Source organism: Spodoptera frugiperda, chromosome 23, assembly GCF_023101765.2.
Source record: "Spodoptera frugiperda isolate SF20-4 chromosome 23, AGI-APGP_CSIRO_Sfru_2.0, whole genome shotgun sequence".
Taxonomy (NCBI): domain Eukaryota; kingdom Metazoa; phylum Arthropoda; class Insecta; order Lepidoptera; family Noctuidae; genus Spodoptera; species Spodoptera frugiperda.
This window is the reverse complement of record NC_064234.1, coordinates 6,446,271-6,472,893: the sequence shown is the minus strand read 5'-3', so window position 1 is coordinate 6,472,893 and position 26,623 is coordinate 6,446,271. Positions and strand designations below refer to the sequence as shown.

Genomic DNA, 26,623 nt, shown 5'->3' with positions numbered 1-26,623 from the left:
GAGATTTGTTGGAAAAGTAAAATATTCGGGCTATAAATATTTACCCACTTGTTGTTGATCATATTGTAGAAGTGGTCTCATTTTACATAATATTATAGTATCTACTAGATATACAGGGTGACTTGTAATTCGACATATTTCTTTAGGGAGGTGATAATAAAACTAATTTCCTACAAAATAAGCCCTGAAGTCTCTGTGTCTAAAAGTGGCTAGTTTCTGAGATATTCAACATTTTTGGTTTTTTGTACAAAAAATCCCGAACTAACTACAAAAACATCAATAAAAAACCTACTGGTTTGAATTAAGTGTTTTTAGTATATAGTTATAACAAGAGAAAATTAAGTATGCAAATTATCACAATTACATGTTATTTTACGTAACTGACAACATTATTTTGTAATATTACGTGACTGGGCTACCTGAATGTGATTTATTATTCGAAATGAATATGACCTGTCTGTCAGTATGTCATTTAGATGAAACTATTGGACCTTATGATACCAATGTGTTTAACTTAGACCTTTATACATATATACTGAGTTTGTGCGATCTAATTTGAATAATGTATTTAGGTATAACAAGGGTATTCATAACAGCATAACACGAGACACGCTTTTTTCCAAGCGATAAGCAAACACAGCGTTGAAGAAAATACAGAGCATCGTGCATAAATTGGTCTACGAAGATTTCACATAGGTTGTCAAAAAAGGCACCTGTACCCTACATATTAAATCTACACTTATGCTTGGGAGATTGGAAACAAAAATATTCAATAGCACAATGTAAACCATTGTGCTATTGAATATTTACGTAATATGTTATTCTTTTCTTGACCTTACAATTGAACACGATAATGATTCATTCTTCTCACGCCTTTGGTCCCCGATGGGGTAGCCAGAAGTGTCAATGCCAATGTACAAAGTACACCCACTTTTCACCATTTGTGTTATAAGTCCCATGAACTAGGGGGTGAGCTTATTGCTATACCGGCCACGCTCCGTACTACTACTACTGATAAATTTTCGAAATATCCAGAGAAAATCCTAGTAACACTTTGCCCGACCTGGGAATCGAACCCGAAACCTCTTGCCCGGTGTCGCACTTGCGATCACTCGACCAACGAGGCAGTCAGTGATCTTCTTTCCCAAACTAAAATAAATAGGACGTTTGGTCATTGGAAAGAGTATAACCAGACACTAATGTTAGATAAATAATGGTCAGTCAAATAAATAGATTGATATGAACAACTCAATGAACCCAATTTTTTTGACATGAAAGGTTATATAAGGTGAATAGATCTCACCTTTTATCAGCGATCGAAAAGTGGTTTATAGCAAAACATTCATGGCGATGCACTTAGAAGTGATTTGTTTGGAGTAACAGAAACCATTCTCCTTTAAAAGACGTTGACCTACTCATGAGATTGTTTCGTACGAAATGAAATTGAATATTTTTATAGAAAGAACTAAAGAACATCTCTTATATATCAAAATAGAAAAGTAAAGGTGTACACAACTACACTCATATAGGTACTTTTCACATATTTTCTTATTTATTGCTTTTTATGATGATGATTATTTAGATACCTGCGATCAAACTGTCTCTAAACTCTTCTAACGGAATTAAACGGATTAGGGACCATAATACTAATATTACCTTGTTCCTTTAATTATTACAAACTCCTTTTCTGCTGCCTAAAATTAAAAATGTATGACTATTTTGTAATTTTATACTACAACATAGGGCACCCAACTTACTACGAAACTACAGAATCTACAGACAAACCGCATTATTATTTACTCTCAGTCTATTGTGAGTTTTACGAGTAACCAAAATTTATTTGGAATGCTGTAGACATTCCTAACCGGCCCAGCTTACTGCTTACTTTATTACCGGCAAACAACGTAAATCAAAGTCTTTCGCGCATACCACTAACGCGGAAAAAAGATGGAGAGACAGCACAGATTGATTACACCATTCTTCTCTCTCTTATGCTTCAGTGGATTTGAAACTTTAGGACGTCATGATTATGGTTTATTTTTGTTCGGGTTTATTGTTTGTTTATTTAGTTATTTTGAGGATAATATGATATCTCCTATTAGTGAAGCGGAGATCAGTCTTGGCTATCATCTATTTGGCTGTTGCCCCTTTTATATTGGGGGTTTATTGTATTACTTGGGAATTTTCGGATGTTGGTAGATTATAATGTGATGTTTTATTAACTCTTAATATGGAACAACTTTACAAACAGATACTATTTACTCCAATAAATAAATAAGCTCATGTATTATTTACTTTTCATTGTAAGATATATTAAGAATTTCGCTTTAATAAGATACAGATAATTGCTTAAATGTAACTGTTTGACGAGATAACTCGACTAATTTCGAATAACTATGAACTCCGGACGTGGCTTGTAAACAGTTACACTCGATATGTTTATTTTTATTTTTATGTGATACCTAATACACTTACTTTTGCCGTTAGATCACTTTTGAACTATCATCACCAACAGCCTATTAATGGCTACTGTTGACCAAAGCCTCTTTTCACACTATTGCCCTATAATAATAATTAATGTCGACAGACACTATATTAATAACCTAATAATACCAGTACTATTAACTCAAGTAACTAATTCGATTTAGTCACATGACTTAGCTGAATTATCTAATCAAATTACATCAGTCAATTTATATGCCATGTATATATATAAACTTGTGGCATTAATTCTGAATATTTCACAGGTTTCATTTAACAACAATCTATTTACTTTAATTTTACATATACATTGGATTTTCATTTTATTGTTATTGTGTCTGCATTATTTGTTTTACTTAAAAAATTTACTACATTTTTTTTTAAATAACTTTGTTTTCAACCTAATTGAATATCAATTTGGCTGATGTATGTATGTTGTATGTGTATGTAGTTCGAGCCTTCATAATTATACGAATATAGTAAAGTTTATCCGAACCCTTTTAGTAATATTAACCGTGATTGATTAATACCTACTTGAAGGTTAACGTTTATATTAAATAGTTATAAGTAATACTTATTTTTATTACGGACTCCGTTTCGCAAGCTTTTTGAAACTGTACACTAGAGGTATGTATGTATATAAGTATATTTATTACAACCAAATACATTGAGAAGAACTCATATAATACAGGCTTTGAGCAAGTCTATTTCTTCAAAAAATTTTCTTATGAAATGTGTCATGACGTCGCACGCATGTTACGCTTTATTCATTTTTTCTTTCATAATAACTTCTTTTGACTTTCTTTTAGTTTTCCAATAATATTAAATTGCGTCAGCCATTCCTAAAAATTGTAGACTATACACGGTGACTTGTAATTCGACGTATTCCTTTCGGAAAATTATAAATTATACAACACATTTCTTACAAAATTTGCTCTGAGGTCCCTGGTCCAACCAGTTTTTGAGATATTAAATTTTTTTTGTTTTGATCAAATAATCCCTAAAATGAATTATTAAAAACCTTGCGTTACTGAAATACCTATACCATAAAAATATCGCATAAAACCACTATTTAAGCGAGGTACATCACATACATAAAAAGGAAATGTATGGACCACAATCTGCTTTATTAGCTGCGCACATTATTACTGGCGTCATAAAACAGGAATTCTATTGTATCGACTACAAGCAAGTATAAAATGACCTTGAATACAATTTGTTTAAAATATTCTGAAAGGTCAATTTATAATGGTTTCAGTCTAATGTTTTCTTCGTAGCTGCGTAGAGGGTTGAATGAGTCATGGTAAGCGTAGCATCACGTAGGCGCGTAGCCCGTAGCAGGGGACGTTGGAATTAAAAAAACAAACGTGTTTACATTACTCCGTTAAACAATCATTCCCACATTTCCGTTTTGTAAAATAAATTCGTTGAATGTGTTAGCTAAATCGAAAAGTACGTTACGTACCAATTTATATTTTTAGCTATGGTGAATTTCTAAATGCTTTTGTACATTCTGAGCATTATTGGGTCTTTTAATAGTTTTGAAAACTAAGTTAAACTAACTTTCGTCAAATCCTTAAACTCATTTTAGGTACATTTTATTGTACTTTATTAAAACTTTTATTCAATTGAAATACGAAAACTAAGTCAATCCTTAGAGTTACAGGAATGGTTGACGTCGTATTTTGCAGGTTTTTCTTATAATAAGAGGTCCTATTATTGAAGAATTATTGCTTAACCATGGGGGTCTGTTATTTATGGTACAATCTCTATCTCCGACACAGTTGAGCTGACAGTTAATTGTTACCATCATTATTACAGAATTAGCGTTGTGGCCCAGCGATCGACTTTTATTATTTTCCTATTGATGATAAGCTCGAGTATAATTTTATATATTTTAGCAATACGTAACAAATTGATGTTTAAAAACTTTTACTTAATAATACACATAGAGCAATAGGTATATATAACAAACCATAAATAAGATATAAGATAGAACAGAAGATATACATCTTTTATAAGCACATGATAATATTTTGTTAATTTTGTAGTCATTTGTCTATCATCATAGATGTGCAATTGTACGCAAAATATCTACTCAATGACCTTGGTTTTAAGCGGAATTCTTTGATTTTCCGGGCAAATTTTCAAAATATATCAATCAAAAGTTTATATCAATAAACCGAGTTGGCCTTGAGTGTGAATGTGATCTCTATATACATACGTGATCATGCATCTAGTGAGTCTGTGTGAGGTGTACTTTAGAAAGATGACCTTAATTGTTTATAGTCATTGATCTTCAAATTATTTATTTACAATAAACGTTAATAATAAAATGAAATACCCAATAAATTATTTAGTGCTATTAAAAGGCCTTAAGTTTACTTAGAGCATAATTCTCGACCCATTAAAATTTAACGCAAGCAAAAATAGTTTTTAATATGAAGTCATAAAGCTTAGTAAATCACACTTTATGAATGGTTAATGTGATCCTTTTGTTTTTGGGTAATATTTTAGTCTGACGTGAGGCATAAAGTTATATTTGCAAAGTAAATGTTCATTGCGGTTCATTCGTTGCGACTATTTGTCAAAATGTCAGAATATTTTCATCTTGAAGTTGCAAAGACGTGAAACTGATATTTTTATGAGGTTTTAAAGTTGAAATAGTGTATGGTTTATTGGGTATTAGTACATATTTGCTACACTAATTCTTCTTCAAAAGCAATTGTTGAGAAATTATGTATGTGTTGGTTTGTGTTAAAGATGACTCCGTTAGGTGGTCTTGAAACTACTTTGTACCCAAAGAATATAGGCGGGAGAAGTCATTGGTTGATAACCCCTAAAAAAAACCAAATAATATGCCTATTGAAATTTGCATCTACCTATCCCCATTTTTATTTTTTCAATGAAAAACAAACCTGATACCTAAGTATTACATTTCGAAAAACACACCCAAGATAACAATTTTGTGCCCCATTACGCACACAATTATAATGATAAATGAAAAGAAAATAAAGCATTGCGTAAGAAAAATATGCTGAGCTGGGATGGGAAAGTACTGCTATAGCATAAAAACAATTATTATTAATTTCCTGATCATATTTCATGGAAGAACTGTTTCTCGATTGTTCCTGTTAAGTTTTCTTTCTGAGCGAAGTTTGTATTGAAATAAATTGTTGTTTCGTTGTCTTCTTAAGTATTTTTTATAATTTTATTGTTAGTTATTCACATTTTGAATGAAGTTAATTTACTAGTTAAGTAAAAATAGTTTTAGTTTTTTTATTACCTTGAAACTTTTGGGCCTATTCATTTGGTGAATCTATTTGGAAGTTTTTACAACTGATTCATATTTTTTTTTAATCTACATACGTTTTTCATCTGTACTGGTAGTAATATTTTGAGTTATACAAAACAGCATTGATACATAGAGAAAATTTTATAACCGCAGTTATTCAAAACAAATATAAAACGTTACGGCGTAAAAATACAGAAATATGAAATAAAAAAATACAATTTTAAAGATTTTAATTAATCATCTAAACGAAACAGTCTGTATGAAAACATATACACCAAAAATAAATTGAAATGACGCAACGCAAACGTAACAAATGATCTGTTTTTTATTATCAAACATACGTTAACATTTTCCAAAGTTTTTTTAAAAGAGAAAATAATGGGCGAGCGTATCCAAATGTTATTAGTGGTATATATCTGTTGGCACGAAATGAAAGACAATTTCTTAAAAAAAATGTGTTCCGTACTATAATTACGATGTTTTGTCGCAGTCGCAGTGTGGTGCGAGCGTGGGTTAACGTATGGTGATGTAACGTTACAGACTACTACCGTGTTGCTATAACCAGTATAAGCTGACACGTGAAAATAAGGAAATTATATGCAAACGTGGGTATTCCAGGGTTAAAAGGGATATTCGGAGCTGCGGACTACCTAGCGGGTTTAACGAGGCTCCGGCTCGAAAAGCAGGAGTAGGAACGGGGTGGTTTTTAGTCAGTAAGGGTCTGACACTCTGTCTCGCCTTGCCTATGGTGAGACGAAGGCATTGGATGATTTTCCCCACTAAAAAAATAGGCACAGCAAAATATTACACATTTAACAGAGAGTTTCTTATTTACATGGGCGCTTATTATTGAAACCAATCTCAATATCAATGCAATAAAATCTCAATAATTATTTAATTCCAAAACTATACAACCCTTATCAATTGTAGCGTTAAAATAGACTTCAGAGTACGGAATATAAAGCCAAACTCAATACCATTTAGTTCATTCAATATCGACGCAATATGGATGTATTGAATGCGTGGATATTGGATGCAATGGGCTCAATCGTTGCATGTGTTGGAACCCAAGAGGTACGAAATTTCATAATATCAGTGACGATCGATTGAAATTGGATTCAAAGGTAAGCCCTCTGAACATTTTAAACCATACAAGACATAGTAGTAGGTATCTCCACTTGTGTAGAGCAGGTTTACAATCCAGCAGTGGATTGTTACGAGCCGTTAATAATTTGAGGGTTGCAATAGAGTTATAAATCGAATGCACTAGATTATAGCTTAAACACTTTTGCCAGCCCTAAATAAAAGCCACATTTCGAATGTGAACCTGTTGACTATTTGGCTTTACTCAAAATGGACGTGTAATGGACAGCAATACAAATAAAACTGATGTATTATAGTTACAAATCACCTTACAAATGGTTATAACGAGGGGTCACCATAAATTGGACACGTACGAGTATTAAAAGCGAAGGGAACCCTTCTGTCAACAACACAGCTGTTGCAGAGATATATCAACAGAAATCTATTTTTGTTCATAATATGTAAATATCAGTGCGGAGGTAGAAAGCGTGACTGACAAATATTGAGGTCATGACTTTGATTCCAAATCGGATTGGAGATTTATGGATCAATTAGGATCAATGTGAAGGTTAAAGTAGGATTTCTTCGTATCTTTGGTATCATTCGTAATGTTTAGTGACGCCTTTGTGCTTCTGAAAGCCAATAAGACCTTTGCTTCCTGGTCGTTGAACAAAAATCGGTATCTATGTATGGTAATTATATTAGCCTGTTAGGTATTTACTAAAGAGGTACTTTAGCCTCTACAGGTTTGAGAGAATGAATGCTATTATTATTTTGTATTGTAAAGTATTGACTGAATTTTCTAAATCAAACATTTATCATTAATGTTCAATTTCCAGCCAGACAGTGTTGTTACTCAAATCTTTGAGAATAATACGCTTCATAATATGTTGAGAAGCCAAAATTAATAACCAATCGCAATCTAAATCTCTGTCTAGGGTTTTGACAAGACTATAGAACTTGTGTCAAAAATCAACATTACTCCAATGATTTAATATTGTTAATTTTAACCGTAACTAGATGCTTATTTAGTTTTCTATATGATATAAATACTAAAGACGTACATAGATACACTAAAGCACTCGGTAGCTACTACCTACAGAGTCTAATCTATCACAAAAAAAAAAAAAACATTCTGACCATACCTTTAGGCAAAATATTCTCATAATATTCTCTGGAAAATATGGCCACTAGTTGGCCTAAATAATTGAGGGTCGAAACATCGTTATTAATATGTGGGCGTACAACCTTTTTGCCTATTCTAACATACCATTATTAACCTATTAAATTATATCATTATTTACTCGAAACCCTTATAAGAAATTACTTATCTATTATTATTATTTATCCATCTAAAAATACATGTTTTATTATTTGAATATCATGTTACTGGGAGATTTTTGTGTTGTCCTTTAGTTGCTAAGTGAAAATAAAACTTGTTGTAGCGATCTTCGCATTAGATTTCGTATAGGCGTATGAAACCAACATTTTGCTACCAACCCTACTCTTTCCACCGGTGATGTCAGGTGTCACGAGGGCCAACTAATGGATTACACATTCGACAGAGATCAGACAGCAGTACTAGATGACAAATCTTAAACTTTTACACTGATATCCAGCCGTTGAGGATTTTTTTTTTAGTGGGGAAAATCATCCAATGACTTCTTGCCTTGAACGAGTGTCAAACTCTGACAAACCAAAGAGACAAAAATCCACTCTGTTCTGACTCCTGCTTTTCTAGCCGGAGCCCCGGTAAACCTGCTAGGTAGTCTGCAGCTCCGAATCAAGCATCGGCCCTACTGAGCCGCATCTGTGGTGGTTTGATGGCTCTTTGAGGTTGTTTGAAGGAACCCTCTTGTTTAGAAGAAATTCATAGTTCAACTTCGGCTTGTTAATGATAAAAATAAAAAGATTAGCATAATTATGTTTTAATGTTTCCATCGTTGTTCAGTGTTTAGTGAGTTTGATTCCCACACACAATCAATTTTGGTTTCACCTATTGGTGGTTATTTCATGTATTGATATCTTAGTGTGGAGGTATGTATGTATGTTTGTAGACACACCCACGACACGAGAGGAAATCCTGTATCCGATCTTACGAATAATGTCGTTGCTCGTTGAAGCTGAAATATAGATAGGAGTTATAGCAATGAAGATGTCAAAGTTTTTGTTCAGTTCCAGTTACAGTTCTGAAAACTTCAGGAAAGTAAATGTTGATATTCTGGATACTTTCTTCAACCAACGAGAATTAATAATAATATTTTGATATAAGAGAGAGGTTTATTTTTTTTATATGCAGACTATTTTTTATAACTAACCAAAAATATTTACTACGTTAAAAAAGAAAATGTAAGTTAATGAAAACTTCTTTGAATATAAAACCTCTCATTGGTTCCCTTTCATGTCATATTTCTATAAATATCATTTTCTTAGATCGGCTCGCTTCCATTGTATGAACGTCACTCATCATAATGTTTTCAGTACGATGATTTTTAGTATAATTACTTTATCAATGCAAATGTTCCTATTTATAGCTTGCTCTTTTATGCACTTTGTTAGTTATGTTTATTGCCTTATCGATATTACCATTTTTCACTGAAAAACATAGTGATGCCGCTAATAACCTTACTAAAATCAAATCATAAAATAATGACTCTGTTATAATTTAATTAATTTGAACTTTGAAAATCTTACTACTTTGACAATGTTTGGAACATGCCTATTTTATTTATATTTCATTAATTCTTCAATGTACTATTACGCATCCAATTTTGATATTGACAACAACCATCCAGACTGGAATTTGGTATTTAAATATGAGTATAGGTAATAATACAATGCGACTAATAACTAAGCCTACACATACACAATGGCCGTACACACAATAGCACAATAGTAATTAGTCGTACTGACGATAGAGTACACATATGTGTACACTACGTACTATGTGTACTCTCTGTACTTACAAGGCAAATGTCTTGGGCCCAATTATTTCCTTTGGAGACACCAAAGGTAAAAACAGGGGCTGAGTAAGGGATTGGACTGCTCAAATTGACAGAAACTGTGCGGCTGCATTGTTCTATGCAACTGCTGGGCGTAGTGAGACTATGGCACACCCTTTTATGTAGACAAGGAATAGTCTCAGCAGTGAACTATTACATGGGCAGTTGGAGTTGTAGCATACATTGGAATACTGCAATTTTTGTACAAATAGGTGTAGGCTTTTTTTAGGGGGGAAACCTAATGTATTCTTTCGGCTTGCGCGAGGCGAGAGATGAGATGTTAGACTCTTACTGACTAAAAACCACCCCGTTCCTCCTCCTGCTTTTCGAGCCGGAGCCCCCGTAAACCCGTAGCTACAAATACAGGCATGCTCTTTTGTTTGTCATGTCATGATAATACTAACATACCTTCTATTAATTGTTCCTTTCACACCTTCGCTATTATTTACATTGACACGCATTTCATTACAACCTACGTCATCGGTCTAAACAATAGTTTCGAATAGATAACGTACATTAACGGTACAAGGTAACTAATTACGTCTGTGCTACGCATAAATAATAATAGCTGGTTTTTCTGATCAAATGTCAATCTTATTTTTTACGATAATGGTTCTTATAATTATGTAGTGTGTAGGTGCTAATCTTACGTAAACATAATTTTGTGATGTGGTTGCCTAATTGATTATTTTATTTAAACGGCAAGCGTATTTAATTGTTATGTGGCGAATTACTGAAAAGTTTTTCCAGATTTGGAACATAATATCATAATTTTTTTTTGTTTCTTGAGCTTACGACTTAATATTTGATCCTTATTAAAAACTAAATGCTTTTCGAATGATAGTACAATTCAATAAAGGTTTAATTAGGAGAGACGTCTTCATATTATTATCTGCTCTAACATAATTTCAGTCAAAGATAAATACGAAACAGTATCCCAATTAAATACACTTTCATATACAATCCCTATACGTAGCAACATTCACTAATCACAACACAAAGTTCTGTTGGAACAGGGCAAAATAGTGTTCATAATTATTATCGTTGAGATGTGCATTAAAGGAATTATATTCTCGGAGTAGACGCGCGGCGGTCGGATCGCGAGCGCCCAGCAGTTCGACTCTTGAGCCCGTTGCCGCCACACGCACCGAACACAACCAATACTATTTCCACATTTTCCGACGCGTCGCGCACCTCTAAACTCTCTTGTTTGTGAATGAACTGCCAACCATGAAACCGTGTGTTATCGAGTACAACACTCGGTAAGTTGTTTAGCTATTACTCTAAACGATTTATTAACAACTTGTTGAATACGAGTTTTGTTGTTCCTATTGTGGTTATCGCCGGTTTTGTTTGGATATTCATCTTGTATTTGTAAGTAGTATTTTTTATGACATTTTAAATTTACATATGTTTATTATACAACGTTTATAGCAGACGTTATCAGATTTGAAACAAGTTATTTGTAACGATATAGAGTGATTTAGTTCGTTAAATTAAGAAATACATTAAGGAGTTAGGTGCGTGAAAAATTACGGTTACTTTTGTTGGTGACAGTTTATGTATAGTTTTCTTTTTCATTCAGTAATCCTAATTAATATATAAAAATAAACAAAGGGATGTAAAAAGTGTTTACAACCAATTAAAATGTTCATAATATTAATCAATTTATAACACAATCAACCTAATTGCTAAGAACTAGCTAAACGATCATAAAAACGTATTTAATCTAATTTACAATTATGCTAAATCTAGAATAGTCTGAGAACAATTGATCAAATGTTTTAGTAATAGCTTTAGAGTTGAATCTGATTGAATAATAGCCGTAAAGACTGGTGAGTGTCAAAGCAAAATAAACTTTATAGCCGTTAAACCAATTTTGATAATGGGTGATTGTACGATGGACTGCGCATGTATATCATTCTACCATCCACAATTTCTTTTATAGTGATATTACTAAGATATAACTAAATACTTGGATATAATAATACTTTATTTAGATTCTAGGAATATCGATGTATACATGTTATTATACAATTGACCATCTTTACAGTCACCTAAGCAGATAATGACTTGATTGGCTTATCATTATTTTCTCACAATTGTCTACTAATTGTATAAGTATATATGTAGATAAAGTGGCTGCAAAATATAGTTCATTTTTAAATGCGTGTTTGGAATCTATTAGGTAAACAGAATTTAATTAATTAATCGGTTTGGGACTTAATCGAGTAATGTAATCGTTGTTTTAGTTGATTACTTGAAATATAAACATTGTATTCAAATGTTTACAATATGTTACTTACGAAATGAGGGTCTTTTTGAAAACAAAAGGACTTAATCCTAAAAAAAATCATGTATCCATGCATAATTTATTGTATGATAACAACAATTGGATAAACGAAAATATACGTTTATAGTTATAACAGTAGGTAAGTAGTTCTCACATTTTAAGGATATTTTCTGGTTTCTAGTTTCCAGAAATAAGTATTTTTGTTATGCAAGAATTAATGTACTTACATACACTTTCAGCATTTATATCTGACGTCTCTGAAAAGGGAGGCTTTAATACAAAAATTCTAGCACAAATGATAGTTCCTTTACTTTATAATATAAATTGAAAGGAGAATAGCATTTTATCTAAATTTCAAGGATGCCTAAACGTGAAAAAGATCACGTAGATTTTGCCAAATTCTCCATTTATTCGATGAAAAGGACACTCTTTTTTCGATACAATAGCTGCGGATTCGATATTAGATTAGTTTTACTGAGAAACATCCAATGGAAACTGACATCGTGAAATATACGATGTCTCACGTTTTATCTATATCTTCAACTCTGGTATATGTCAGGTAGACATTTTATTTCTCAAATTTGATGTAGTTTTAAACACATTTAGATTTATTATAAAAAAAACAAAGAATGTTTATTACTTACGATTTAACTAGATCGTAAAATGGTTTTACTCAAGTTTAGTTGTGTTTGTAAATACAGTTTACACATAAAGATTAGTGGGTAAAATATGTTACTATTAAATTTTGGATTGTTTCGTAAATATTTATTTACACATACTAAAGATAACTGTAGTAAATGTTTTACTGTACATTTTCCTACTAAAAAGTTTTATTCAAGGTTCGGGATAGAATAACTTATGTTTAATTTAAAACCAGGATTTTAGACATATTACATAAGTTTTTCTTTATCTTATGTACCTATACCTATGGGGCTCCGGTTCGAAAAACAGGCGTAGGAACGGAGTCGTTTTTAGTCAGTCAGAGTTTGACACTCCCTCTCGCTTCGCCCGAGGTGTGAAATGTCATTGGATAATTTTCTCACCAATAAAAATACTTAGCAACCTAAGCTTCGAATAAAAATATAAAAAATACTTAGGTATACATTATAATTATTATGTATAATAATTTGAAAAATATCATAATAATATTTTTTGTCCAGGTAATGAACTGCCCAAGTGTGGAACACCTAATTTGACTAACATTACGAGTGTGCACGAAAATTATTGTAATAGTTTATGTACATTAATTATACCCACCAAAAGTATATGTATATTAATTAGTGGATAATGTAATTAGTTTAGTGAAAATGCTTTTCATAAAAGGAATTACTAATTAGTTTATAGGTGAACTTTCATTTAGTGAGTGTTGATTGTATTATACACGAGCGAGCACGTACTTACACCATTTTTAGGTGTGACAAGTCCGAATTAGCAAATAACATACCTAATATTTTTATTAATCGTGCCATTTATATGGCAGATCGGCTTGAAAAAGGCGATAACTTATGGGTACAAGCGAGTAAAAGTAAGCTTAGAATGAAAATGGTATCTAATGGTCGGACAAAGTTTATTCAATGATTTTAATTATTTTCCCGTTCTAATGATTATTCTACAAAAAGCGTTTCGTGTGTAATCAAAATGTAATCTTATCATATATTTTAATCAACCAAATGTACCACATTTTACTATCGGACTCCACTAATAGTGGGCAAACAACAGACTACAATTTGTAATAAAAGTTTTTTTTTCTAATAAAGTTCATGTCATTGAGTAATTTTACGACACCATGGGGAAATTATGTGGCGGCGGCTTTTGTCAATACCTGTTGGACAAAATAGCCACAGAAAATTAAAATTCACATACTTGTACATCCTATATTGGATCATGTTTGGTATTAACCTATGTATATTAATAAAGGTCATTATGTAGGCTGTCAGTTGTTTATCAAAGGTTTTGAGTGGTGGTTGCTAAACGTGGTACAGACGCCTACTGTAATTTTATCAGCTTTTCTATTACTATTTATATTTAGTACTAGCTTCTGCCCGCGACTCCGTCCGCGCGGATGTCGGTCTTCGCGTGGAAGTTTTATTTCTCCATTTTGAGTAACTGTGAAAATGACATCTTATAAATATCTATTGGACCCAAATACGGCAAGGCCCATAATAATTAAGGAGATCCCTCTATTGAGCTACTGCTGTTGAGCAGAATAAAACTGAAAAATAAAGATTTTTTTCTACGTATTTTTCCAGGATAAAAAGTAACCTATTTTATGTCCAGGATAATAAGTTAATTATACCAAGTTTCATCGAAATCAAACCGTTAGTTTTCACGTGATGCCTGAACATATATAGACAGACAGACAAAAAAATAATAATCACATATTTGGGTTTGGTATCGATCCAGTAACACCCTGCTATTTATTTTTTCTATATTTTCAATGAACAGAATTGACCCTTCTACAGATTTATTATAGCCCGCGACTTCGTTCGTGTGGAATAGTGACTTCCGGCAAATTTTTGGTTTTAACCACATAGTTCCCGATTTCGCGGGATCTCTTCAAAAATGAGATGTGGAGGATATTCTAGGGAACTCCTCAAAAATCAACATAATGAGCTCTGCGTTTGAATTTAATAGATGTATACTCACTTAGGGCATTAAAAAAATAGTTTAAAAACGGACTTAAACTAAAGAAATATTATAATCTTTCCGAACTTAAGATGAAAACTAACTTAAAACTAAAGAATTAAAGAAAGCTACGAATTACGAATTTATAACAATTAAAAAAGAAATTATATTACAACCTATCCTCAATGCTATAATACCAAGCCAAACCAAGCTTAAACTAAATAATTTAAAAGAAACGACTTAAATCTAATTAATTTATAAATTATAGACTTACAATTTTATTAAACAAACTAACTACAGTAACTACTAATAATCGATATCAAACTAAACCTACGTTAAATAATTTAACCAGGAAAACCCAACAAATAAACTTTTTAATAGACAAATACAACGAAACCAATTTAGAATATACGAAACAGCAGGACCACTGCAGACAAATAATCATACGACTTATAGTACACTATTTCCACAACAGTACCGAAGCGCTCGGCCGATACCCAACAAATACTAATAATAAAAACGATAGAAAACAAATAAAAACTATCCTATGTCCTTTCTAAGGTTCTAAACTATATCTGTACCAAATTTCAACCAAATCCGTCAAATAGTTGCGGAGATTAATGGTATAAGCATAGAATGTTCGACGTGATTCTTTAATTTGACATAACTTTTTTATTTATGAACCGATTGACATGAAACAAACACTAAATGTAAATTTAAGCATCCCACAATATATTCGTGAAAACCGCATCCAACTCGGATCAGCCGTTTCTGAGATTAGCGCGCACAGACGAACAGACAAACAGACAAACAGACAAACAGACAAAAAAAAGTTAATTACATTTTTGGGTTCGACATCGACATAACAATAACCCCTGCTATTTTTTTTATTTTTATTTTCAATGTACAGACAGCACTTTTCTACGATTTTATTATATGTATAGATATTTACTTGCATTGTTTTAGATAAAATTGTTCCTATAGGTATAGGTTTACTGATAAACTTACTTCCTACTTTTATTATTTCCTATTATGAAGAGACATTAATATACATCGTTCTATTATTATCACAGAAATAGACATGACATTTAATATTTAGAGTGGCTATATTATTTTATTGGGGGACTGGGACTTAAGCTTTCTTTTTCTGTCTTTCTCAATTTTAGACGTGTCACCAGTGTATGTATCTAATGTTGTTGTATATGCTTATTTTTCTTTTCTATAGTTTATGAAATGGACCCAAATACTATCTAAAATATGTCTAGCCATTAACGTGTTTAGCAAACAAGCAATGTGCGCAAAATAGATTACATAACACGTTAAAAGCTTAACAAGCATTCCTAATAATTGTAGTTGGGCTAATTTTGTAGATATTCGTAATATGTGTTTCAAAATACTGGTATATGTTTGGTTCTAGGTTACTAATGAAATGTTATCGAATGTTCGCTACGTTTGTCGCAGTAATTAACAACGCTAATTGCTTGTATAATTAAAATTTGCGGTTCAAGTACTTTGATGTAAATTAGTTATTACCATGTGTTAAGTCTTCTAGATTTTAGGTAATGTTATTTTATGTAAATATGATTATGATGAAAGTAGTGTCTTTTTTTTTTGTATAATAGACTTTTTGATTTAATAAGTTTTATACTTATTTTATTTAACGAGCGTATATCTTTTGTCGGGAGTTAAAATAGGCAGGTCTATAAAAAAACTCGGGTATAAATTGCAAACTCTAGCGCTAAGAGATATCGGAAAATGATATGAACTTTTAATAATATGTACCAACAAATATTTTGTACAAAATTGGAATTTCCTCATACATTGTTCCTAAACCTGAAACCTCCCGTTGAACAGTCATACTTAACGTAGCCAATTCATAGCCCTTGTTTGTTAATATAATTGTGAGTGTTTATAATTGAATAACTTCGCAATTCTCAATGAAATGAGCGAGAAACTCCTAAAACAAACTGAAGGAAGCAATTTATTTGAGAGAAAGTGATTTTTCTTGAGTTTCTATTTAACTGCCAAGTGATAATATTTACATTGGATGAAAGAAATACTTTTGTATGTAAAAAGGTCATTCAAGGAGCTTATTGTCTGTTATTTGTAATAGTGTTTCAGTTATATAATACTGAGTGAAAAGCTGCCTTATTGATGGAGTGGTTGGCAATGAGGTTCTATTCCGGGTTGGGAAGAGTATTATTGAGTTATTTGATCGAATTTTGCAAACCTTTCCCAAGCATTGCATCTACCCCTCAGCATTTGATTTTTAGATTTAATCCCTCCTACTCAGCATTTGCTTATACAAATTATACAAAAAACGACTGCCGAGTATTTACAATACGTACGAGTATATTTATAATCATTAGAAATTATGCGCCTAATTCAATTTGACGCTCACATTAATTCACGTAACATTTGTTCCGCATACCTTCCGTTGTTTAATGTAAAGTAGACTATAAACATACGTTTAAATGCTCAATATTAATTTGTTATTGTCACTTATTTATATTACTTGAAACTTTCCATTATAAACTGACAAGATTATGTTGAATTTATGAGATTTTCCGTGAAACATCCATACAATTTATATTATTAGTAGGATTATTTTGCGTCCACTTCCTCTTATGTTATAAAGTTAATGTGTAAAAGTTTTGCATGTCATGATAATGATATGAATAGAATGATTCAAATAGGTGAATCAAATAGCTACTAAAAAGTCACTGCCTAAACTCTAAGAAATGTTACTGCGAACTACTACTTGCGTCCACTTCTTTTGAGGGTGAAAATCATCCAATTACTTCTCTCGCCTTGGGCGAGGCGAGAGGGAGTGTCAGTCTCTTACTGTCTAAAAACCACCCCGTTCCTACTACTGCTTTTCGAACTGAAACCCCGGTTAATCTGCTAAGTAAAAGAGAGTTCTTTGCGTTCACTGAATCCAGGAAGCAGTCATTAGATGATTATAAAAAAGATTTAAAAGGAAGAACATTACAAAAATTATGACAATAGAGGTTAGTTATGGCCGTTAATGTATACTTTGACATTTTATTTTGGCTTTTACCTACATCGACTTTGTCATCTGACTGACTTCATTATACTCTGTTGAATGAACATAAAAAGGAAATTTTGTTATAATGGCACCTTTCAGGTAATAATGGTGTATTTAAAAGTACATAATGAGATGATTTTTACAAAAATCTGCAACATGAAAAGCGAAAACCATTAGAATGTTATGCGCAGATCCTCCTTTGTTTTTCCTAAAAGCACGATGTGTATTCATTTCAATCCTTTTTACGAAACTATTAGTAACAGTAACAACGTATACAATAGAAAAAGAAACAAAATTCGGTACACTAGTTTTTCATGCAAGGTGGTCGCAAGTGCGACTGCCGGGCAAGTGGTCTCGAACTCGATTCCCGGGTCGTTGCAAAGTATTGTTGGGATATTTCGGCTTTTCGAAAAAAATCTCAGTAGTAGCACGGAGTTTGGAAATGTGCCCGATATATAGCAATGGCTCACTCCCTATTACATGGGGCTTATAAAATAAATTGTGAAAAGTCGGTGTATATTGTACAGTGGCATTACGTGCCATAATGTGCCTTGGCCTACCCCTTCGTGGATAAAAGGCGTGTACATTTTATTTTTCACGCAGGATTTTTATGATGAAACCTGCATGGTGTCTATTATTCCTACATGTTTGGTTAGTGCAAGCATACGTAGTTTACTAAATGTTGCCTTTTTGGATCTTCTTATTTAGTAATACAGACCATATGCTCCCATTGTGCCTTACGACTCATAGTTTCAATATTCGCTCCAATACTCGCTCGAATACTAAAAATTCATTCCGTTTCGGTATTGTTTTCATTACAAGCTGTCGCGTGTTTCGCTAGAAATTTTGTAGTACGCTAGGGGTTAAAATTGCGTGCATATATGTTCTTATTATGTAGGTATCACGTAATTTAAAAGAGAGGTAGTCGTTTGTTTTTGTTCAAGGGAAAGTAGTTTTTCAACTATCAGGGAAAGGTAAATGCACTCTACGTAAGATCTAGACTAGTCATTGAACTGATTAGTTAAATTATTTGGTACGTACGCCTGAAGGAAAGGTAAAATAGTCTCAGTACCTAAACAGTAGTCATTCTTATAGTAAATAACTCATTGTTTTTAATGAAAACCGAATCACTTGTGTTATCAGTGGTCTGATCCTATGGATCAATCTATATTTTCTTAGATTTGTTTTTTACATCATGCAGTTTACCAAACTGTTCCTGCATACTTAAGGATAGAAGTAATAGTATATACATGCATAATCTTACGCCAGTCTCCCAAGGGCGTAGGCAGAGACAATGAAACGCCAATTGATACGTTTCTTACACACCTCTTTCGCTTCATCAACAGTCTTCAGTATTTTCATGCATACTCATCGGTTAAAGGTAAGTAATAGTGTGAGTCAGAAATGAACTAGTGTGCGGATATTTGCATACTATTATGATTTTGCTACGGCTTTTGCAGCTTAACCTCGGAGTAGAAAGATGAACGAGTACGTGACTCTCTCGGTTGGTTGGCGCTTTATTCATTCGGAAACGCGAACAAAGTTGTGGTTGAAGCTTAATGCTATTTTATATAAGGAGGTATTATACCTCAAGCATAGTTGATCATGGATGCAGTTGATTGATATTCATTCTTATATCTGCATTAGTACGATCTGAAAGGGTCTTCATACTATTTTATAATTTACGCAATCCTAATTCAAACACAATGATCATCAAACGCTAACAAACAAACATCTGACCATAGTACCTTCTTCTTCTTCGAAGTCGATAAAACAAATTAAGGAACATTTATTAGAAATGTTTGTAATCAGTGATGCAAAATTTATGTATCAAATATAATCCAGTCGTCATTTAGGTAGGTACAATAAAATTGATCCATCCACACTTCTGCGTGTGTGAACACGGTTAACTAACATACAACGAAAGTAGTTTTATTTCACACTTATGTAGAAACCACCAGGGAGTCCTGGAAGCAGTTTAATTAAACTTTACATGGTGGTCGGTTACTGGCGTTACCTTTCGCGTCATATCCTTGTATTCGACCACGGGTAATCGTTCGTTGAACCTGAATAATTGTGCAGGCCGCCACCAAAGTGACATAATAGATACTCATGTCTAATTATGATGGATGGAGAGATCCATCACTAGACTGAAGTGTGTAGTGAAGCCCAATAGCATTATGAAATTATAGTTTGATTTTACCGTCAGTTATTGGTGTGAAATGTATCAAATTGTCAAATGACTGTATCAAATTGAATATGGAAGAAATTCATTGCAACTGTCGGATAACAGTGCCCGTGCATTGTCGGGGCATGCGTTTCGTGCTATGTTACAATGACATATTAGTATAAATTTAAACACTTTTTGGCCTTGAACCTGACTAGTTTAAAATATTATATACAGAGCCTAATGATCTCCTTTATCAATGGTCATTGAGTTTCATATATCCCGTTCCGGCTTATGATAAAAAAAAACCATTTACATTAAAATAGTTTAAAATAACTTATCAACACAACTATGTTTGAAAACATTTCTTCGATAATACTGGCTGTTTATTAACTTAAATCTTTATAATATTCTTTTGTGTTGTTTTCTGTATCTTCATTCATTGATATTAAATAACAATATTATTCAATAAAAGAATACAGCGAAATAAGGCCCCATCACTAAATATATTACGTAAAAGTTGGAAACCACAAAGAAAGTTAATCCAGTGACACTTAACGTCACGAACAGTTCTTCATTCATTCTCTCAGAGTTGCTTTATAACTTCGCCGCAGTATTTATGTTCGTACTCATCTTATCTCATCTTGGATAATATTTCTCAACTATTAAGGTTCTTTATACAATGTGTGAAAGATATATGCTCATATATTTTAGGATTTGTAAATGTATGCAATATAAAAAGTTTGTGTAAAATGGTTGAGTTTGAAAAAGTGTTTTATTTTTGCGTTGATTCTGTTATTATTCTCCAATAGAGTAGGTTGGTGTAGAGTAGGTGTTAAGGACATGGTGTATGATTCGGTGCATTGATAAGGCATTGTAGCAAGATATATGATTATTTTTGGCTAATCAAAAATATCTCAAAAATAATTGTACCGTTACTTGATATTTCACTCAAGAGCGCAGGCATCCATAAAGTTGGAATTAGCTATTTTTAATTAAAATTAACATATTAAATAAACCATATTTCCTGTTTGTAGAATGGTTATTACTCGCGCTTAAGACAACTTTACGGTTAAACCGGCTTGTAGTTTGCGCTTACTTAAACATTGTTACAGTTATAACAATTGTTAAGTAAATGTACTTAATAGAGACCTTGGTAGAATTTGACCGTGGCTAAACGTGTCTTAGCGATCAAATAAAGTTCACAAATACCTAAGAACCGAGGCCAAATAAGGCTATAACAATATAAGGATAAAGGGAAGGTCTGTTGTCAAATTACAACCTCCAATGTAAGTCCTATCCGAGGATACTACGAGGATAAAATAAACAATTTACAAAGTAAAACATATCTTAAGTAAATTGTCCTTAGGGTCTCAAATGGCGTCTTCGATCTATAAAATTTCATCTTTCCAAAGCTCTCGATAGCACAATGTTGCTGGTGATACTTGAAATAGCTCTACGCTATAATATTGCAGATAGTTCCTTTAGTACCTTATTGTTTCTTCAAGTACGTAGTAGAAATAAAGATAGGGAATAAGTTGCTGTTACTAAGTACGTCTTATTCGCAACTTTGTTCAACAAGATTCAGAAACAAAAGAGTAAAGGTATTGTCTTTTTGTACTGACAACATTGTGCCCTTAGGTTAATCGCGTTCTATTACAATTTAAATTCATTTTGTTATTGCTATTCGAATTAAAATTATTATAAAATGTTAAATTATTTACTAAAACAATGAAAATATAAATGATGATATTCATTGTTTTGCTAACAATGTGCGAACGATTATAATGCTACAATTTTTAAACGTATTCTAATGTTTAATTTTAGAGTTAAAACACAATATACAATGATTACAGCAAGAAAATAGCAGTGTGTAAAACCAGCAGTCTATTTTCTCGTATCATAAATAGCTAATCTTCAGAGCTGCGTTCCAGAGCTAATATTGCTACAAAGAAAAACTGCAAAGGATCACTAGATTTTATAACTCACGCTAAGTAAAACAGAGCATACAAATTTACGATGAACGTTAATGTGTATAAACAATTACTTTCAACCGTTTTCCATTTTCAAGGTTGATTACATGAAAAAAAATGTGTTGTGAGTGTTAATACCTACATACGAAACTTAGACATAACTGACATACGAAGCAAACAGCAAACATCGGTTTATAAATATTGATAACAATGACGCATACAACTGCAAACAGAATAAACAATAAGACAAAACAGTTATCGACATTGAAATACAAAAAAAAAAATGTAAATAACGTCTGTGGATAAAAGATTTCGTACCTCTCTGCGCCTTTTTTTCCACAAATGCATTTGGGGATCAACTTATTATACAGCATGAGTGTGCTTGGGGGCAGATCGTGTGTCTCGCGGCTAACGAGGGCCTGGTCGGTAAACAAAAGTGCTTTTTGAGTCCCCGTTATCCCGCTACGTTTCGGATATTCCGAATTTATTTTAAGCAACTTTTTACTTTAATATTTTAACAATGGATTTTCCTCGTGTCGCTCGGAAACAGATTTAATTTTTGATATCAAATTGAGATAAAATGTTTTTCTTTTGGTATAATGTTAATGTCAGTGTTTTGGTACGATGTGAAGCCATATTTTTTGCTTTAATATGATTATGTCTGGGCCAAATCACTTTATATCCCAACGTGATTTGCTTACTAACTCTACATGTAACTTAAAAACTAATTTATAGCAATAATTATAATCCATTACAAACCACAAATCTATGTTGTTGTAAATCTATGTTCCATTTAATGTACCCATTATTTATGATTATGCCAATGAATGCTTAATTCAATACATCCCACTATTTGGCTACAGATCATATAAACATAATTAGACTGCATAATATTTCAGATTAATGATCAATAACCATTTAATCGTACTTAGAATTATACTAATACAGGTACAAACAACAGCAAGTCAACGTACACTTTTCTGTATTTTTTTATAATACATTTTCAACTTTATTCACTTTAAAATAAAGTCGAAAATACACTGAACAAATGGACAGACTGGAGTACTTACTAAGAATATACAGATATGTATCATAGAAGTCTATACATATTTATGTTATTATGTGTATATGTTTGTATGTATGTATATGGTTTCTGTGAATTACTGAACAGCTTTGCCCATTAGAACGGTTTGTAATTGAGATCAAGCTGAATATGAACACTGAAGACGATATTATGCCCTACATATCTCTCTCTCTAGGCATATATCTCTTTAGATATGTTCTATGTTTAATCAGCTGCGAGACGGTAGCTTTGGTGAAATTCAGTATACGTATTATTCAATACTATCATATTTTGTATGAGGTATTATATAATTAATATGCATGTGTTTCAATACATAGAAATAGTTACTTCTCTTGAAAGTTTGCTAATATGTATTACAAAAATCAATTAAATATTTCAAGAATAGGTTCTTCTAATCTTGTAATGATTACACATATTCTAAATCTTGAAGCGTCTGAATAGTTATTCATTAGTGTATTACTTTATAATTTATATTGTCATAAATATTAAAGACGTCAGCATCTTGAGACCACGTCGTACCATACATTATTTTAATGGTGCATGCAAAATGAATGGTCTAGTTCACTTTTCCGCGAGAGAATTGATCGTAATTTTGAACCCACGCCAAGCATTGCGTGATCAGTTCAATATTCGAAGGTTTCAATACCATAAAATTTTAATAAAACCTACATCAAACCCTAATTTCGATAAAACGTTCAACAATTAATATCACGGGGCAAATTTTATTAAAAACCAACGACCAATAACGAATGTATTACAGTGAAGTACGATAATGGAATATCGTTTTTTCAATGGTTCAATATCTAATGAAAATTTTGGTTGGTATTGCGTATTTTCAATTGGATACTTGATTTTATCTTTTGTGATATGCATAATCTACTTATGTGACTAGTACCATGACTTTTGCATGCAGCGCGTCGGCTACTGCCCGCGCCTCAAAGAGCCATCACACCACCACCGATGGGGCCCAGTAGGGCTGATGCCTGATCCGGAGCTGCGGACTACCTAGCGGGTTTACCGGGGCTCCGTCTTTAAAAGCAGGAGTAGGAACGGAGTGGTTTTTAGTCAGTAAGAGTCTGACACTCCCTCTCGCCTCGCCCAAAGCGGGAAAAGTCATTGGATGATTTTACCCCCTTCAAAAAAAAAACATGACTTTGTGTAGTCCTCCATGCTTAGCTTATTTAAACAGTGTCAAATGTCGATAAATTAATAAGTATACTAGTCAATTTGTTCAGTCACCGACACCTATTGAAGCTAATGGCTGAATAACAAACAGTTAGCTATCTTTAACCATGGTTGATTTATGACTTCAACTAGACGGCGCTGTAAATTGCTATTTCGTAACAACTGCGACTGGCTTTGAGAAGCTTGTGGCCTGGTTACACTTAGAATAATCACACTTGAGATCTCAAATGTGCTGAAAAGACGCGTAAAACTAGTTTTGGGTAGCCAGAAATCCTTAATGATATATTGTGGATATTACTTCGAATTTTGGAGTACTATTGATGGTGTAAAGTATGTTTAGTCTTTCTTTCTTCTGACTTTAAAAAGAACCGAGGAAATTTCATCATCAAAATCGTTAAAGAAGATGTAAGAAAAGACTCATTTGTAATTTCTTCACAGTACAATAACATTCGTTGTACTACAGCCATTATGTTGAGTGGAGAGCTACACCGAAAATTAAGTTTAAAATCGCGATCTTATTGTTGAAAGTTAACTGCGCGGTTTGTAAGTAAATTGCAGCACTCTCAATTAAATGCATTTCGTGGGAACAAGTGCAAAGTTTTTATTGCAGGAAAGGAGAGTTAGTTTAACGAATGATATGAAAATTTTAAAGTATTTCGACATGAACTGCATTAACAAAGCAGTGAAACGTGTTTATTATGCAGTTATACATTCAGTAACTTTACAGTAATATGGAAATTTCGTACAAAGAGTGTTGGATAAAAGTAGTCAGATTCACATTAGCATGTTTTGTGCTGTAAAATACCGCAGCTTGTGCTTATGCTTCCAACTTTAATACTACGACACTTTTCAACTTCAGAGAATTTTCCGTCAGTTTTACGTGGTTGAAACTTTGCCCGGTTTGTATCGATGCGGTGGTGTTCATAAAACTTGTAACGTGTTCGAGTACCTACACCGGATCATGTTGCTCTAGTGTTTAACTAGAGTTAAGAGGATCGAAAAGTTTAATCTGAAGAGCGTTTCGTATTAGCTGCTTTAGATAAGATGTAATCTAGTTACAATACTAGTTGATGTTTTCTCTTATATTAATTACGTGGTAAAATTATTTATATTATAACTATCATAGGTTTATTAACCATGTTTACTAGATTACTTACGTAGGTAGGTAACCTTTTGTTGAGGTAACTCGATTCAGAAATCAAATCACAATAATTTCTAATCGCACAATTTGAGAGTTTCCAATAGTCAGTACCAATACCAATAGTAATAGTATTGAATACTATAAATCAATAAGTGAGTCGAAATATCAGCCAATATAAATAATCGGAGAAAAGATACATACAGCTGCTGGTGAAACAAAATAATGCCAGGTCATTTAACACCCGAGTGTGGCGAGCGATGGGTTAAACCGTAATCCGTTTTCAGAGAAGATAACTGTTTTATTTATCTGTGTTGTTATGGGTTACATACAAATATATAGAAGTGTAGTATTTTGTATGACTTCGACTTTCAACTTTACGCGAAATCTTGAAGTTAAACAAAATTGAGGACAACATCTTTAAAGATGAATTAATGTTTCAAATCTTTTTCTTGTTGCTCTAGTTTTAGCCTAGGTAGTTGACCTGATAAATCATTAGTCTACTAATGTTTCAGTAATTAATCCGATATTATTTTTTAATTTTAGGCACTTTAAATTGTTTCTGTAATACCTCTGATTACAATGAGAAAATAAGACAATAGCAGATAGCTATCGTGAATTAAATGAAAACTATAATAAAACTAAGTACTTGTGTTTTGAAATCCTTTGTTAATGTGTTAAATGCGAAGTAAGATCCTTAAATACGAGTATAGTTCATTTCTAAAATGAATATAGTTTAAGGGACTATAATGCGTTACTTTACCTTATTGTTATAGAAATAATATTTAGGCACTTAATGCTTAAAGTTTTTGTTCGAGTCTAAAATATTATTCTGCGTAAATTCTTAATGAAATTGTGGAAGTCATAAGTGTTCTTAGCTGACTGGTAATAAGTATAAGTAATAATCCAGCAGCCATGAAAGTATAAGGTATCACGTTTATAATTGAGAAACCTAAATGTACTTGTTTTAGTAATTGCCCATAAAACATTTTCACTCACATAACGAGTACGGTATATAAAACATTTAAAACTAATAAATCACAACCACTCAACTTCAGAACCTTCACTGAAAACTATGCGAGTAGTTACTAACATTATTTGTTCCACAGACATTAGTCACTCCACAGATCTGTTTGCGGTTCTCCAAATAGTGAATAAATCACTCATTTTGAAAGTGCTCAGTGATGACTGAGTGGCAGTTCCTTGCAAACACTGCGACGTCATCGTTTTTTCATTTCAAATGAAAAA

At 32.5% G+C, this 26,623-nt stretch overlaps 1 protein-coding gene across 3 annotated transcripts in view; it reads left to right on the top strand.

Annotated features, from left to right (window-relative positions):
• The first annotated feature begins 10,945 nt into the window (after nucleotides 1-10,945).
• Nucleotides 10,946-26,623, top strand: part of LOC118267191 (G-protein coupled receptor dmsr-1) — a 66,544-nt gene continuing 50,866 nt past the window's right edge. Inside the window, exon 1 of one of the 3 annotated variants that reach the window (XM_050703315.1) lies at nucleotides 10,946-11,235. The gene's annotated coding sequence lies outside the window, so the exon portion shown is untranslated. The remainder of the gene's footprint in view (nucleotides 11,236-26,623) is intronic. The other 2 variants (XM_035581027.2, XR_004782929.2) reach the window with 2 other exon arrangements.